Source organism: Bombus pascuorum, chromosome 4 (assembly GCF_905332965.1).
Source record: "Bombus pascuorum chromosome 4, iyBomPasc1.1, whole genome shotgun sequence".
NCBI lineage: Eukaryota > Metazoa > Arthropoda > Insecta > Hymenoptera > Apidae > Bombus > Bombus pascuorum.
The window spans coordinates 8,824,758-8,843,079 of NC_083491.1; the positions used below are offsets into that span (position 1 = coordinate 8,824,758).

General features: G+C 32.1%; 2 protein-coding genes across 5 annotated transcripts in view; one reads left to right on the forward strand and one right to left on the reverse strand.

Annotated features, from left to right (window-relative positions):
- The window catches only part of LOC132906121 (transmembrane protease serine 9-like), a 400,143-nt gene that overhangs the window by 141,357 nt on the left and 240,464 nt on the right, over positions 1-18,322 (reverse strand). The window lies entirely within an intron of this gene.
- Positions 1-18,322, forward strand: part of LOC132906424 (lachesin-like) — a 168,086-nt gene that overhangs the window by 40,054 nt on the left and 109,710 nt on the right. The window lies entirely within an intron of this gene.

Sequence of the window (18,322 nt, forward strand, 5' to 3'; positions counted from 1 at the left end):
CAGCTGGCCGCCGTGCCGCTGCTCGTTCTTCAGCATGCTGGTATCCCGTCCGAACGATCGAAATCCCATTTTCCACTGTCACAGACGGTCCGCTTTTTCTCCAGGCGAGATTTCCACGGCTGGCGAGAACATCGTCGTCCTCTCCGTGTCTTGATCGTCCTCCGACCGTCTAATTTCCTCCCCTCGTTCTCGACTAGACCGTCATAAATTACAGAGCGTATAGCGCGTTCGCGAGTCACCACGGAATTTCGCGGCCGGTCGTTCTCTAATTCGAAACGGAGGGATCGTCTAAGTCCGCCAACGTTCTCCTGGAAACGAGAACGTCATCGAAACTTTTGCCTCCACCTATATCCTCCCCCTGATTAATTCCGGTAATTAGCCAGGCTGCTCCAGATTCGAAAATTACAGCCTACTACGAAGGACACTGAACGGTACAGTTTAGGGGAGAAAGATGATAGTAAGTGAGATTATATTAAGGTCTGACAGTCTATTATTTTACAACCATATTCATTTTACAACCGTGGTATTTACTTACACGTATGTAATAATATATTCTTTAATTGATGTTTACATTAATCACTATAGCGGGTTTATATGTACTCATCGTTGATCGAAATTATAGGTAAAATTTTATTATTGTTGAACAAATTTTCATATATCCTGTAAAATGTTATTTTCGTTGAAATAAAATGCTACAAAATTTGATTGCAAAGTTAGTGGATTTTTCGCTAAAATGACTAATAATAAAAGTCGTATTGTTGTTGTTTCATATCTTAAGAAATATGGAAATACATTATTATACAATTTTATACTTTTACAGGTTCGAAGATTTTTATGGTTGACTGTAACATTGGTTTCTCAACAGACATAAATTTCTACAGTGCTTTGGAATTGGTATATTTAGAATTCTACAAATAAATTCCCTCCCAACACTTTGATCACGTATTCTGAAATTACCACAAATTACTAGAACAAAGATCTCCCAATAATGCACTGATACATGACTCAAGTTAAGCAACCTCAAACAGCGTCGCAATATCCAACAACTTCATCAAACTCGTACGTCCATTTCAATTTGATCACTGTCCCACAAAAGCCGCTAACAATAACAGTAAACGAAGTCATTTCTCCAACAAATCACCAAATTCGTGAAAACTTTATCAGTGGAGACAGACAAAGATAAAAAAACACACGAAAAAAGAGAAGCGAGTAGAAGGGGTGAAGTACGGAACTAGGACAATTTCGCGCGTTAATTAAATTCGTCAGGCATTAATGGAATGGGTCGCCCGTAGTTTCGAGGCTGATGGCAGTGTTTCCTAGGTCGGTTGGTCGCGATCGAAAAGCCATTTCCCCGTGTCACGAGCCATCCTACCGTTTCTCATGGAGGGCAAGACGAACGTCGTGAAACAGGCGTCGCGGATGCCTTGATGTGTTCGAGAAGTCCGGCCTCTAGGACTCGACACATACACGCGACTTGTCACTGATTCGCGTACGCTCAAAGGACTGGAACTGCGTGCTCGTACGGCTCGTAGCTGCCTAATGGGACCCTTTGTGCGGTGTCACACACGACTGTCGGTCGCAATGTGCGCTCATTCACTCGTGTGCACACTCTCGCGAAACTATCTGCAGATTGACCGATGTTTTCCGAGAAGGACACCTGAAATGTTGCGAATTGTTACAGTAAAATGTAGAAATTTGAAAATTAACAGGATTTGAAAGATGGGGAGATCATTTACTAAAATATTTCTATTATTGGGTCATGCGTATGTTGATATTTAATGTACACTTAAATACAAAATATCGGACGTAATTATTAGGATATTTATTGATATTTAACGTAAATTTAATTCTTCCCGGCACTTTTATATTTTATATTTATTTAATTATCCGTTATTTTATTCGAGTCGTATGAGCGTATATATATATCAATTAGCCTGTCTTGTATAATTAATATGAATTCGAAATTTCGTGACAGATTAGTGACTTCAACGTTAAAAATGGGATTTCATTTGAACAGAAACTGTTCTCAAATTGCCGAGATACGATTAAAACAATAACTAAGTGAGAGCAAATTCACGCTGGAAATCAAATGAATATTCTTCCCAATCAAGATAATGCATGATCTCACAACGATCATTCAAATTAAAATTGAAAGTTCGATTTGATAACGTTTTCCATCAATTTTACTCTTCGGTAATAATTGATCCACTCAATTTTCATTTCTGCGAATATTTGAAATGTTTTCCAGCAAAAATCGCATTAAAAATCGGAATAACGTGAAAGTAATGTTAAAGACAGTTGTGTGATCTGATGAAAATCTCTTTTATGTGAATAAATATTATTAGTAAAAAAAAACAGGTCAAGTAATTATTTATTTCTTCTAAAAGATAAATAACTTGTGTGGGAATTTTTATACCAATTAGTGACGTTAAAAGATGAAACGTAAATATATTTTAAATTTAGTTTTATTGTTTGGTAAAAGTTCTTTTTTAGGCATTTTTTTTTAAACGAACTTTACACGGTAAGGGGTCATTGGAAATTTTTAGGAGAGGAACAAAAAGTTTTTGAAGTGAAAGGGAATTGGATTTTTTCGTGAAAGCTTAAGCTCTCGAGTGAAATTTCGTTGATTGGAACTGTTCCAATGTATCCGAAGTCTGTGACGAAAAAGTGAGAAAGGACAAAACAATCGGCTTTTTTCAGGAGGTTTTAAACTCTGTAGAAGATTAATTAATAGATACACTGTAGTACACGAAAAATTGCTTCAATTGTTCAATTTATAAAAATTGAATTTATCCTCTTTTACAATATTGGTTAGCTTATTTTATATTTCATTTTTTATGAAAATATATTACAATTGACAGAAGTGTCAATATTTTCTTACAAATATCTTTGTTTCGACAATCGTTTCCGATTGTAGGAATTAACACCTTGTAGGGAATTATTGAAAATAATGGTAAAATGTAAAATAGTAGTCATGTGCGCGCCAATTAAATGAATCTTTGAAATTCTTCAGAGATAAAAAACGTGTGCTTCTAATATATTTTATTTGCAATAAATTAATTTTAATTTGTAGGAAAGAATTCGATTTGGAATTCAACGCTATAAAGTCTAGAATATTTTATAAAGTTCGGAGAAAACTCTTAAGAGCGCAGTATGAAGAAGTTCTTTTTCCTTTTCTAACTGTCTCGTATTTACGTACCTTGTGTACTTGTTAAAATTTAAAGAAATAGAAAAATATGTCAAATCTAGAAATCCAAATTAATACTTTCGAGAATATAATAAAAAAAGTAGAATGTCGGAAAAAAAGTGTTTCGCCTTCTAAATATTACACAAAGCACTATAGTTTTGATATTTTTTCATATTATGTGCGTTCTATGCAATTTTGTATTTTCAAATATTCTATAAATGCATAAAAGTCCACAGACTAGTAATAACTTTTAATAACAAAAGGATTAAGTATTCAGTATTTCTTCCAATCGTAAAGCTAATAACGAACGTAATTAAAGTACTCGAGCTGTCACAAATATTAATCAAATATTTCGTGCATGTCCTCGACACCCTCGTTTATCCCATTTTCTTCCTACAAACCATTAACCCTAACACATCCCTATTGACATTCCATCCTCGTCTCATTATTACAAATCATCACGAAAGAAATCGCGTTTCGTGATACTGCTGGTCGATATCATTTAAAAATGAAACAGACACGCTCCTAAATCTCGCTTCCAAACGGAAATAGAGGGCGATGAGCAAGAGGGAAACTTTCGACGCGTAGGAAAAGACCAAGGTATCGCGATAAAATGAGCGGAACGTCTGCACGGCGCCAAGTCGATCCACGTGACGGCATCAAGTTTTCATTCGGTGAGAGATCGCGTGTCACAAATTACCGGTATCCAGTCCTTCCCCTTCGAGCGACTCGTCAAATCGATTTTCCTACGCGATGCTCGGATTTTCCACGCTCGAAAGCGCACCGATCGTCCCAGCTCGATATTACCCTGCACGCTTCTGCGGTTTGTAATTGTAACTCAAACAGCGGAGCGGTGCGCGAACGTGCTACGATAGAAATTTCCTGAAGTTCCGGCTTCCGGCCACGAAGCGAGAAATGTAAATTATCGACGAGATTATGGAGGCTTGCAGTGACTGATCATTAGAGACCAGATCAAATTCACGCGCTCATTCGTACGCACTATGCACGCATTAGGTTACTTGTTTACTTTCCAAATAGAATCGAGTTCGCCGGATCGAGGAGATGAGATTCATCGTTAATTTCGTCTGCCTATTTTGAATAGTACGTACGTCTATTCGCGTACGTCATTGTTGATTTTCGAGATATATCATGGGTTTTCAATGATTTGGAATATTTCTTTTGCAAAAGTTTTATAGAATATATCATTCTTTTTAATTTGATGGAGTTTTAGGTATTCGTAGATGTAACAAATTTACTGATGATTAGGTTTGGCTAATAATTCTCATGCGGGATTTATTTTTGTAATATTGTATAGTTTTACATATACATGTTTTACTTTAATTATTGGAAATATATATTGTTTTAACATGGTATTTTTTTATTTTGGCTTTCATAGTTAACTCGTTATTATATATACTCGTACATATCGCAAAAGTATGTGCTGTTCTAGACGTGATAAAGGGATTCAAATGCAATTTGGAAAATTGGTGGCTCGATTGATGAAACGAAAATGTACTCGCTGATGTGATAGCTTTAATTACATAATTAAACAAACTACAAATTATGTATAATTAATATGTAAGCGATATGTGTGATTAAATATATTACTGTTCATTAAATGTAATGTGCAATGTATAACTGAATGTTATACGTATTTAAGAATGGTTGCAGAATTAACAAATACAAAATGGCAGTTTTTTTTCTTAAAATAGTCAACCACTTTCAGATGTAATACAATGTAAAGACTCTAAAAACGTTTTAAATGAATACAGCATTTATTTTATTTCATTTGTTACATTTAAATGATCACATTTAACTCACTATCTTTTTCTAGTAACGTTTTTGACATATTTTGTAATAATTTCTGATGAATGTGTAAATTTTTTGATTAACATTATTGATTTTGATACTATTATATAGAATGCGTGAATATTAATTCTTGATAAATAACACAAAAGCTTTCGTAACTTGTGGAAAACTACAAAAGCTTCCATCCTGGAATAAAGCAAGTTAAACATGTAAAATAATATTGTTTCATGGGAAACTTTGATTTCAGTAAACACAGAGCATTCGTTATGTGGAGAAACGTGTTTTTATTCTTTCAATTCCTTGTTCCACGTAAAAGTTTCAATGTAAAAAGTAATTTCATTGCTCAAATTCAGCACAATTAATTCTGTTTGAGAGTTAGCAAACATTATTTTCCACAATTATTTTCTTTTAAGAATGTTTCTTAATTATTTATCTACCTTGGTAAAATTCAAATAAAAATTAACGGAAATACTGATATAAATACCAAGTATCGATACAGATAGACATTTCTAAAACAAAGCCTAAAACGAGATAGTACGTTCGAGAACTCCGGTCTAGACAATTTCATTACAAGTTGGGAAGGAATAATACATTTTTATTCTATAGTATGATGTTCAATAGATAATAATTCAAAAATATTTTACACACGGTACGTTATTATTAAAAAGGAAGCTCTAAAAATAAATTTCTTTATCGAGGTGTGCTAGTACGGTTACTAGTTCTTAATCAAAGTTGTATGCACTTCTGATGAAACACGAGTTGCGGTTTTCTGTACGCTCAGCGTTGAATATTGCACGCATACGTATCAGATATTGATCAAGCTTTTTGCGAGGCCATTGTTTCGTAAAAACGTCGCTCCCCACGGTCGATCGTTCCCAATAATTGGTAAAGTGTAACGAAATGCTGTAAAAACTGCGCTACGCGCCAACAGTTTCAGATACAACTACACATATGGACATTTCCATTGTAATGTAAGAAATTGTACACATTCGAAACATCATAAATTAGCTAAATTTCAGACCACATTATTTTAAACGATATTTTAAATGTTTATAATGTATCTAAAATTAATGTATAATAACTAGGATTAGTATTTGCACATTAGATCCAAGTACATTTAGTATCATCAATTAATATCATTTAGTAGTAGTTTTAAACGATTGCAAAATATTATTAAAATGATATATGGAAGGCAATAAAATATTTCGTCGAGAAGTAAAGGGATGTGCATTTGCTTTTTGCAGCTACTGAAGATATTTTCAAATTTTTAGTAAATTAGTACAGAGATTTTTGAAGTCTTTTGAAAAATATATAATGGTATAAACATATAGTGTAATAAATATTATAATAGTATAAAAATAGTAGGAGATACATACAAATTATACTCTAATTTAGAGACATAAACCACTATGTTAATTTTTTGAAACTAGAGAACGAGCTAAAATCAAACCATTATACTAAGTTTCATCAATAATCTTTTATATATTCAGCCAAATTGCAAATCACTATCATACATTATTAATAATACGAAAATTGCTATTCATTTACGATTCACCAATCTCTAAATGGAAAATTACGAATTATAACAATAGAGTTCGATACGTGATTAAAATCACAGTTTCAATCAGTTTCAGAATATTGGAAATTGCAAAGTCTTGTACGCTATGGTTAAATACGAATCGGTAGATGATGCAGAATATAAATATTAACGAGCCGGTATAAAGGAACTGGCAAACTATTTCGTGAAAGTGAATCTCCTCAAGAAAAAGCAGAGGGTAAGAACGATTTTCCTTCGAAACCACCCCCGTTATCCTGTCCAATCTGTTCCTACAGACTATCCTACCCTGTCTGTGGCGGATATAAAAGACATGCTGTTACTAAATTCTGTTTTAAGCGGAAACTTTACGCCATTCTCTATCTCGTGTCTCGCGGTACCTTGCGAAGTGTCTCATCCGGCTGTTTCGTTTTGCCGAATTTCAAACGAACGACAATGGAGATTCGCTTATCAGGAAAACTTTGGACGTTTGAAATTTTCACAATTTGATTTTCTTTAATTTCTGATTAAGAAAAATTGTTTGTTTTCAGCTTTAAAAGATCATAAAGGCGACATGTTATTATTTATATATAGCCGTTTATTTATATATAACTTGATATTTATAGTTAATACGAAGCGAAGTCAGAAGAAAACTGGAAGACTAGGTATTTCGTGATGAATGAAATTTCTCTGCTAGAGACTCGTATGAGTTATTTCTCGGCTAAGACAAATCTCGGTGGTTCTTATGATAATCGAACGCATTAAATTTCCACGTTGTTCTCGACCAGCGCCGATTAATTACTATTCATATTCCTAGCTACGGCGGCCTCGAGCTTACGATTGTAATATTTAGACGCGAACATGTTACGCTCTTAATGTCTCTCACGATCATTGATCGAGAAAATGCACATGAGAATATGTCAGTGCTCTTGTTTAAACGCAGATACACTCACGTATGCTAGAATGAAACATTTAAATGTGTTTTGTCGTTACAGTCTGGTCTGACAGATTCAAGAACCAATTACAATTTATATTTATGTAAGATATGTAAAACAGGATATAAAAAATAGAGCATCTGAATAACAGGATGTTCTTTCTTATATTATATTTCAATAACATGAATTAGTAATTGGCGAATCAATTGGTGGAATTATTTTTAAAGCAAAAAGATATTTTAATTACATTTTGTAATATTACTTTTGAAATAAAACATAAATTATTCAAATAAAATTCATAAAATTAAAAATTTTAATACATTTAAATAAAATTAAATAAAAATTGGGGGAATGATTATTATTATATAAAAGTTATATTTCTCTCAGGAATATAATATTATTCTCTTAAGTCTTCTCTTTCCATAGTATTCTGAACTGTTTCTTTCAGAAACATAACTGTAGCTTCTATATCCCAAATAAACACTTTACAAAAGTTCTGTTTTCATACAATTTGTGATATTCGATTATCTATTCGATATGTTCGATATATTTTTCAGAAAGATCGTATTAATGTCTTCTTTTATTCTTAAAAACAATTTTATACTTTGTGCTGGAAATAATCAGAATTTTAAACTGAAACTATCGGTTAAACATTCATTTATTATTATCATTTCTTTAGAATTATCATTTTCTTTAAATCTTAATATTTTTCCATTTATCACTCTTGAGAGTGAAACAACATTTATCAGAAAAATAAACAATTATCATACTACATGAAAGAACTCAATAATAATATAATATGTAATTTACTTAATCAGATTATTTGATTTATAATCTCCCGCCTAGCACAGAGAACTAGTGGCGATAGTGTCGTCATAGCACAGCGACAACAACGCCCCTTGCGTTCTTTTTAATAAATTTATTCTTCTTTCGTTCTTTCATTATTCATTCTTCGTTTCTTTCTTTTACAGAAATTCGTGCGATACAATTACAATATTGAAATTGACTTTTTTAAAATCGTATCATTTTGTTTTACAAACGGGAGAATTTCATTTGTCTTAGTTTTTCTACATTAGTTCGTACAGCGTGATTTTGTGTTCTGCGTAATAAATGTTTTTGAATGTGTTTTTGAAACTGAAAGTGAATGTGAAATTGGATTCAGTGTTTTAATGAATTTGTTTGAAATCTTGTTGCGATGGCTGTTCTATCTTAAATAACTTGGTTGAGTTTCGATTAGTTGGTTCAGATGTTTTAGTTAAATTTTTTTAATTGGTTCGATGTAACAATTAGTAGAATATAGTACACGAAAATATTTGTACACTTCTCATGGAAATCTTTTATATACGTATTATATGTCTTGTATAAAACATTTGGAATTTCGTTAGCACTTAGATACGATTGTCATGGCTATATTTGTAATATTTTAAACTAACCTAATGTATGTATATAGGAGTTACAAGATACTTATTGGAAATATAATATTTAGTAAAAAGTTAATATACGACATGAACAGCCATTTTAAACACCACTCCACTGAATGTTGAAGCTTATTAACATAATAGATAATTGACTTCCTTGCCTTGATCTCTGCGAAATATATACTTGCATATTAAATATTTCACAGTTTTTATATATATTCCCACACGTGTTTTAAAGTTTATCAATGTATTTGAAACAATTATATCTTCCTACAGTGCTGAAATTGAAACGAAATTTCAAAATGTCTCGTACGACGCACATAGTATTTTCGTATATACTAATAAACTACAATATACATACATATATATTGGTACATAATAAGAAGTTCCTATGAGTGTTTGGATATAAGATACAATAAAATAATTCATTAAACAGAGTTTGCTATCCACATATAATTCTAAAACCTACGAAAAAAGCTTAAACGTTTGAAAAACCACTAAACTAACCTCAACCATGTAAAACTCTATATGTAATCTGGAAGATTGTACGATAAAGAATACGCAAGAATTTCTGATTTCCTGGAATACCTGAATACGACAGTCATAAGAGCGGTGATATGATGAAATGACGATGGACAACGTCAACGACGATAACGTCGTATTCAAATTTAAGTGATACACTCGCTGCGGCCGGAATTGTTGCGAGATTAAATCCCCTACGACTGCGGTAATCAGATTCAGGTAATAAACTCTCTATCTATGAACTCACCCTGTCTCGGGTCTTCTGTTGGACTTCCTTTCTACTCTCCACGTTGTTACTGGCTGGCACGACAGCTCTCGCAGACAATTTTGTTGGTCACGTGTTTCCCTGCCGCGTACCTTTCTTTATCCAGAACAATTACAAGGCATTTTAATTAAAAATTCTATTAATTCGACGCGGTCTCGCGCGAAAGATCCCTACGGGACGAACGGCGCCGTTTCACGCATTAAACGACAGTTTTAACACCACGAAAATGTTTCCGCTTTGTACATATTGTATTATATATGTTGTGTAATAAGTTCGTTCGTTTCTCTATGTTATATTTTAAGGAATATCATAGACACGTTAGCTATATTGCACTGCAATGGATAACATACGATAAAAATAATTCCGTCGAAACGGAAAACTACTCGAGTCAAGTTAAGTATAATTTTTCTTGTAAATCGTTTATGAATAATGTTTAAGCGACCTAGATTTGGAAATAGATTATTCAAATCATTATTAGCGGCGTGATAAACTGTGAAATATACCCTGTACATAGGTACATTGATAACTCGATGGCCATAATTTTCTACGAGTTTGTTCAAACAATGTTAATACACATATATCCTCAGTCGTAATTTTCGTAATTAACGTGTGTTATGTGTATATTACTTTATTTTTGAAAATTAGTTTCCTGTTTATTTTATTAATTCGTATATAATACCGATGCGACTCAAATAACTTTATTAATTTTGTTAATATGTAAATTTATAAATTTTGTTATTTTGAGAAATTTAATATTCATTCGAATCATGCTCTCGCTTTTGATATTTTTTCTTGCCAGACTTAAAGTATATGATTGCTATATTATCTATTAACATATAAATATACTAATCGTTTAAATATTTGAAAAATTTTTAATAAACAATCGTTGCGTAATTTAAGAAGTGTAAAAATATACGTACATATATCGGAATCTTTTTACAGAAGGAGATTTAAAGTGGAGGAATGTGAACGAACTTTATACACAATCTAAATAATTCACGCTAGGCATTATTCCTTTGGTTATTGAAAAGCGGTTCTTCTTGTGTTTATTTTGCATGTTTGATTTTTTGGGAATATTTAGTTTCCTCGAACGATAGTGTGTTTCCTCATACTTTATGATACCTTGATTGGTTAGGCAGTTTCTGTATGGCGGTACTTGGGGTGAATGAACTCTTCTTCGTGTGTTTCTGTGTGAATGAATTTTTTACACGAATGAGGTTCAAAAGCTGCAATCCTATCAAAAGCCGAGAAATAAGAGAAGTCTGACTGAACGTGAATATTTAGAACTTGGCACTCTGATAATCCGTGATAATGTTAGAACTTACTTTATTAACTGATAATATTCATGTATTCTGAAAATGACCGAGAATGTAGTAATAGACCAGACATTACATAAATGAATGAGAGGCTCAGATGAAAAGTAGTATAATTAATAAATTCTTCTATTTGGGAAAACAATGTATAGAGCTAAATTTTTAGTAAAAAAATCTAAATGTAATCCAATGTTAAGATATATTACTATATATATTCATAAAACATTAGAAATTTATAATGAAATTGTATAGATAAATATAGATAATACATATTATTTCCTGCATTTATTTTGTTTTTAGTAAATGTGCATTTGTATTACTTTTTCAGTGATTTGACCAAGTGATAGATTAAGAAAAGATTTTACTCAATTGCATATTTGAGAAAGAAAATAGGAAATTGAACTTTCAGGAAATACTTTGATTCCTTTGTGATAAATCTGGTTACTCCGTAGTAATATTTTGCTTACGTCATGATAAGTTCTTTCTAACCCCTGATATGTTTATTTGTAGACTGTAGGCGTTTGTACATTTATGGAGGATTTAAATGTGCAAAGATATACAAAATATCCAAAATAGGCTGTTCCTTATATGTAATATTTAGAGAGAGGATAAAATTTTTTTTGAAATTTTATTTGTTCATTTGTGCTCATAAATATTTGTATAAACACTTTTAGTGTGTACCTTCTTTATCAGAATTAGGAATTTAATTTTATTTATTCTTTTTGCATTGCTTAGTACAGTATGTTATAAGATTTTCTCAATAGACAATAATTCGTAATTAAATATAAAATTGAATATAATTTTCGAAATGAAACATAATGTCATTCTAAATGTTTTGAGTCTGAATTGAAATAATAGCTAGTTTATTATAGATATACGAATCAAGGGATATATGTATATCGCAGTCTCGTTTAATTCAGCGGGAAGTTAAATTAATTGAAAAGCATTTTGTAAACACTGCGTCGGCTGATCCACCGATTTTCAAAGTGGAAACTTGATTAAAACGTTGCCCACCCTCGCACAATTTACATGAAGTTTACGACCAGAAAGCAATTTCTCATTTCATTCTGTTATTGAACTGTCTGAAACCTTCTTTTTAATTGTCTTACGTTTTGATTTTAAGTGTTAGCTATTAATATTGCGAATTTTGTATTTTCGTTTTCCCTTCAAAAATTAGTTGAAACAGCTTGATTGAAACTTTAAGTCTCCTATAACTAGATATCAAATGTGAATTAACAAAGTATATGGAGTTTAAAAGGACTGAGACGCCTTAAAAAATAAATTATTAATTATAATCATATGTAAATCTAAAGTATTATCGAAATTAATACTGGAATCAATGTTGAATTCATGAATTGACATTCAAGATATTACTATAGTTAAAATAAAAAGTATAAAAAGAGTGAATTCTTTATATTATTTGATCGCAATAGATAAATGTATTAGAGATTCTACAATGATATAACATTTTAACTTTCTTTTGTCAAACTGAGTCACTGGCGATCCAGGAGAAATTGGAATTCTCCTAGATATTTCTCTGAATTTCTATTTCTTTTGAAGAATGTTTCAAATGTTTGACTTCGCGAACGATAACAGAGACATTTATAGATATTGCAGAATCTTTCCAGATTTTTGGAAACCTGGAATAGTACACACACTGGACTTGGACATGAAGGATCCACTTTTCCTAGAGTGGAAGAATGGAGTATGAAAGAAAGTTAAGATATCATGTGTCTCTGTTATATTAAAATCAAAAATTTTGCGGAGCAATACAGCAGCATTTTATTGACTTGTTCGAGACATTTACGGTGTTGATATTAGCTCAGTGAAAGTTACGGGGCATCTGAAATAATTGTAATCTATACAGACGAATCATTAATATTATTTATTGAATCACTAATTAATATTTTATTCAATTTTAGAATAGCTTAACAGGGATAAATTTATAAGAAGCTTAGACAAAGTATGGGTTAACTCATTTATAAAATTAAAAGTCCTGACTAAGACTATGAGATTTCTAGTCTGACCTCGTCAAAAGTGAAGTACAATGCAAAAATCATACGTTAGACTGGCACTACTCATCTGTTAGTGTCAGGAATTCTAGAATCAGTAAGAGAAAAGGTATATTAAGATCCCTTCCTCTGCTTCTTCTATTCTTCCTTTAGTTTAGTATTAATAATTCAAGGAAACTTACCATAAGGATAGATATATTTAATTATCATATAAAAATACATGTATTTCGTTGTTTGCTATTTACTTGGATTTACCCCATTGTATTTAAATATTCTCCTACATTTATACAATATCCAAGAAAACTTGATATTATAAAATATGCACAATATAATAATACTGTACAGAATTTTGTAAATATTGTCATACAAAATTTCTGAAACTCTACATGTAACATCTTACATACTTCCCTTCCCTATTTTTTATCTTAACATTCACAAATTAAGAAATTTAGTAATAACGTCCACGTTTATCTATACCATGTGCAACACTACTAATACTAACTACTAATACTACACTACTAATACTAACGATACAATGATGGCGCGTGGCTCAACCGGTAGAAGAGTACAAAAAAGAAAAAAATAAACGCAACCCACAAATTCGTACTATTTTTCGACGTAATGAGATCGGGATAAGCCGGACTCGGGATTGACCCATCACGACTCCAGCCTTAATTGTTCGTAAAATGAATTAACGGCTCGCATGCGATGCACTTTAACTTATTCGCCGTCAGCGTTCACCTATCTTGCCTCTGCAGCCCGCGTAAAATATGTTGCTTCAGCATGAACGATACAACTTCTCATCAATGCGCTGGCAGCACGCCTTGCCTTGCCTCGCCTATATCAGCCTTACGACTCCACCCGTTCTCGCGCGCAATTTACTAATGAATATCGAAGTCCCTTGTTGTTCATTGGCAAATCCTGCTTGCTAGCTGACAATTTGCGAATTCTGTCATAGAAATGCGAATATCTATAAATCGAAGTGGCTGTTATTGAATTTCGTCTGAACTAATTACTTTAGCTACCTTCTTTAACTTGTTACCTTCTTTAACATGATCCTCAATATTAGGTTCTCTGGGAAATACATTGTAATTTTCTAGTGAAATAGATCGCAGTAATGTTTGTAGGGAAATATTGAAACGGAGTTATTAAAAAATAGATACTTAAATGATTGTTGAGAGAGTAGAGATTGGAAATGGTATTAACAATTAAAGATAAAATTATTAATATTTCGATAATGAAGTTGTGGCTTTTATTATAATTCCTATTAATGAAGTTAGTGATGTTCCTTTTTCCTCTTTTTTCCTTTGTTGGCAAGTAATTCACTTGTCGTTAGTGTTTTATCGAGAAAGCGTAAGATTGAGAAAGTCAGTGATTAGCGTCAGATTGAATTGGCTGGTTCAACTTTCCACGTTGATGGGTTAAGAGTACGTTGTTTCTGTTGATCGATTGATACTTTAGGTTTGATGGGCTCAACGAGTTTGCATGCAGTTCGTAGAGAATTTCTCAAGAAGGTACGAATTATTCATTCGTTCAAGTATTTCTTTTTATTATTTCTGTAGTTCGTAGTTAAACCTTATGATGCTTGCCAGTGATATTTTTGAATCAACAGAATATTGATACTGAGCCTGCAACTTATTTTCAAACTGAATGCAGTTTATCGTTTTTACTATAAAAATCAAGATTTAATCAAGAATTTAAACAAAATTTAAATTATATTATAGTTATAATTATAGTAAATTATAGTTATGCTATGTAAATTCAATCATTAAAATAATCTTTACCTATTTATAGTATTTCGTGAAATCAGATACACAGAGATACCAATTCTTTAAACCTAACATAACAGAGGGAATTATTTGAATTTAAAATAATCATTAGAAATGAGCAAACTTAAAGCCATCAATTTAATTTACACATTTAACAAGCGTGAAACCCAAAACTTTTGTATGTGTTTACTCGATTTTTTTTATTTTTCGAAAATAAATACCTGTATCATATGCAATCGTGTCATATGCAAAACTCCACATGTATGCATATCTAAAATTTATTCAGACCCTTCTTTCATTCGAAATTAACTTTTATCTTTCACAAAAGCTTTAAATTTCTTCTACTTACTATCAAAATGATTTGTTATTTGCATTTTACACAAGAAATTTATTTGCATGTAGGATATGTAAGTAGATTACGATAAGCAACACAATAATAACAAACTTAATATTTGCATTATAACAATCTATGATAACCTTATTTATTTGTAGATACATATACAATATGATAAGTAGCACAATACCAATAAATCCTTTGTTTGCAAGTTTTTATCGAATACCATCAGTTGATAACTTAATTTTACTTTAATCTAATAGTAGGCCAAGTACTGATAAAATTAAAAACTTAATTACAATAGAATTAGTGGTGTGTAAAAGATAGTTTAACGGATAAAGAAAGAATAAAACATACTTGTAAGCCACTGTTATTTCTGAAATTACGTGCTTAAATTCTACTTTGATTTATAATAGGATTAAAGAAGATACTCATAAAATTATGAACTTAATTATGCTACAAGCATTATAGTAGCGTGTAAAAAACAGTTTGTCATTAAAGAAAGATTGGAATATATAAGCTACGATCATTTCTCTGATGGGACGGAAATTACGTACTTAACAGATCTCCGAGGCTCGTTCATAAATGACTAGAATATCTGATAGATAGTTATCAAATCCTTAAGTTACATGAAGGCTCTTATCACATAGAAGTTGGCAATGAAACTTGTTTATCTCGATTGATACCATCGACTTTTCGCATGATACACATATCAAAGGATCGATAGCACGCGATGTGAATTCCATTTGTGAAAGAATGTCTGACCAACATATTTATTTTATTATAGTCATTAGCATTATCTCTTACCTCGTTTGTAGAAATCTATATTCATATCATCTATTTGGATATTTATGAAGAGGTAAAGAAGTATGTAGGTTTCATTTTTTCGGCTCGGAATTTATCTTTATATTTTTTACGAATCTATCGGACTTCGTGCGAAGTTTTCATTAATCCGAAATCTGTAGTGCAAATATCAGTAGTAGTAATTTTCTTCGTTTCAATAGAATTTTGATTGAAAAATTTTCTGCGAGATAATTGAATTTTAAGTTGATTTTTTGTTATAAATTCTTGCGTTCTATGGAACACATGGATTTTTTTAAAATTCTTACATTCTCTGGAACACCTGAAATTCTTTTAAATTCTTAAATTCCGTGAAACACTAAGTGATTTCACACATTGGGTAGTGCATTTTGTAGAACGTAACAGAATTATATACTAAATCTGAATATTTCACAAACAAACGATTCGAGGTTACGTTCTTTGAATGTAAAATACGCGAGTGGTGGACAATAAATAAACGTTCAACTCTATATGTATATTTGAAAACCCGCAATTCATAGGATTTTATTATACGTGTCTATGTTACAAATTTTTATACCTGTCCCCTTGTTTATTTTTTCATTCTTTCTCTCTCTTTTTTCTTGCGTTTATGTTACGGCAGATCCTTTTACACTCGGCATCGCGTAAACCCAAATCGATATTTTATTTACGACAGTGCCACCGTTTTGCGTGTTTCACGATCCACTAACTTTTTTCTACAATCGATGAAAGGAGTAAGGTATACTTTCGCGCGGGATCAAAATTTAGCTATAAAGTAAATAGGAACGAAGTTATATCGGTGACACGAAAGCGTGTCGTGTGTCGAACAAACGAAATGATTGCAAAACGAATATTCCAAGAACTGGGCGCGTTCCAGTCCCTTTCTAATTAAAGCAGGTGAAATTTATTTTTTTTTTTTATTATTGAATCAACCGGAAAATAGAAATTTGTCGAAACTTGTCATACACGTATTATTATATTATTGTTTTTGTTAATAAATTATTTCAGGAATGAAGTATCTTTTAAGGTAAATTTATAAATAAGGAAATTACTATGTCCGTGACTCGTCTTCCAGATACGCACTTGTAAAAATATGAATTTCATAAACATTTTTTAACTTTACCCATCTCTAGTTTTCTCAACTTAATTTATATGATACTTATTGTCTAATTAAAAATTTAAAAAAAAACTAGAAGCAATAAAGAAAAATAAAATATAATTTTATGCAAATTATGAAATATTATATTTCTTGTACTCAAGCGTGGAAACAAAATATTGTTTATTATATGAGGTTTTATTATACCTACAGCATATAGTGTTACAAACTGTTCTCTCTGAAATCATTGCAAATACTAATTTGAAATTTTTCTAGATTAAATACAGGTAGTTTGGAGCCACTAATGTAAATCATCCTATGTAATAATTAATTATAATTTTAACTTCTTTCAATCTTTTTGCATCATTCATATAATTATTAATACATTAGTCCAAGAAGTTCAAACATTAAATACTACATTAATATGCATAAAAGCAATCTTTAAAATGACCACTCCAGCAATTCCACTTTATAATACCATTCATCTCACTTAACGAATCAAAAGCTTACATTAATTCTCAAATGAAACCCTCGATGATGAAACAAAAGTTAGTTATTTTTCGATTAACGACTTACATTTTCACTCGCGGGGATCTGCCATTGTATTGTAAGGTGCACTGAATCAATCATCCGCTATCGATCGGCTGGTAAGCTTTTAAATACATAACCTGGACAGTCGGTGATCGGTTACAAGTTATGCCAAGCCATAAGCATTGACGTCTCGGTGCAAATTGACGTTTTTCCCCGGTTCGATCTCATCGATCGTCGGCATTGTGAACACGCTGATCGATGAGTCATCTATCACCAGACCACTGTGTGTTGCTCGTTGTTGCCTACCCGGTCGAGGATAGGGAAACCCGTTCTCCTGTAGATAGGTGCTGGCGAAAGACCACGATAACGCTTATCTGCTTCCTGAATTTATTGCTAGCGCAATGAAAACGCACCCGCCATCCGCTCTTCCCTGCCCATTCCGATGTTAATTAGCCCGGCCCACCGTTTCAACCGTATTCTTAGGATCTTATAGGTTATGGTTGCGGTACCTATCACCTGTCCTTGGGTACAACGGTCAAACGACGTGACGACGTTGGCATAATTTTCGTTGCCTGTGTGTAACTTGCCTAAGGAAAAGCGGGAACCATTCGTTTCAGAGGAAGTCGTTCAGTTTTCCGAGGTGGAACTTTTTTTTAGTGCCGCAGAGGCGACCTTGATGTGATTTTTATCGACGCTATCTGGCATGTGAGCAGATATTTTTGGAAGAGGGATTTATGGCGTAGAGATTGAAGTGTGAGGATCGAGATCATCGTTTGGA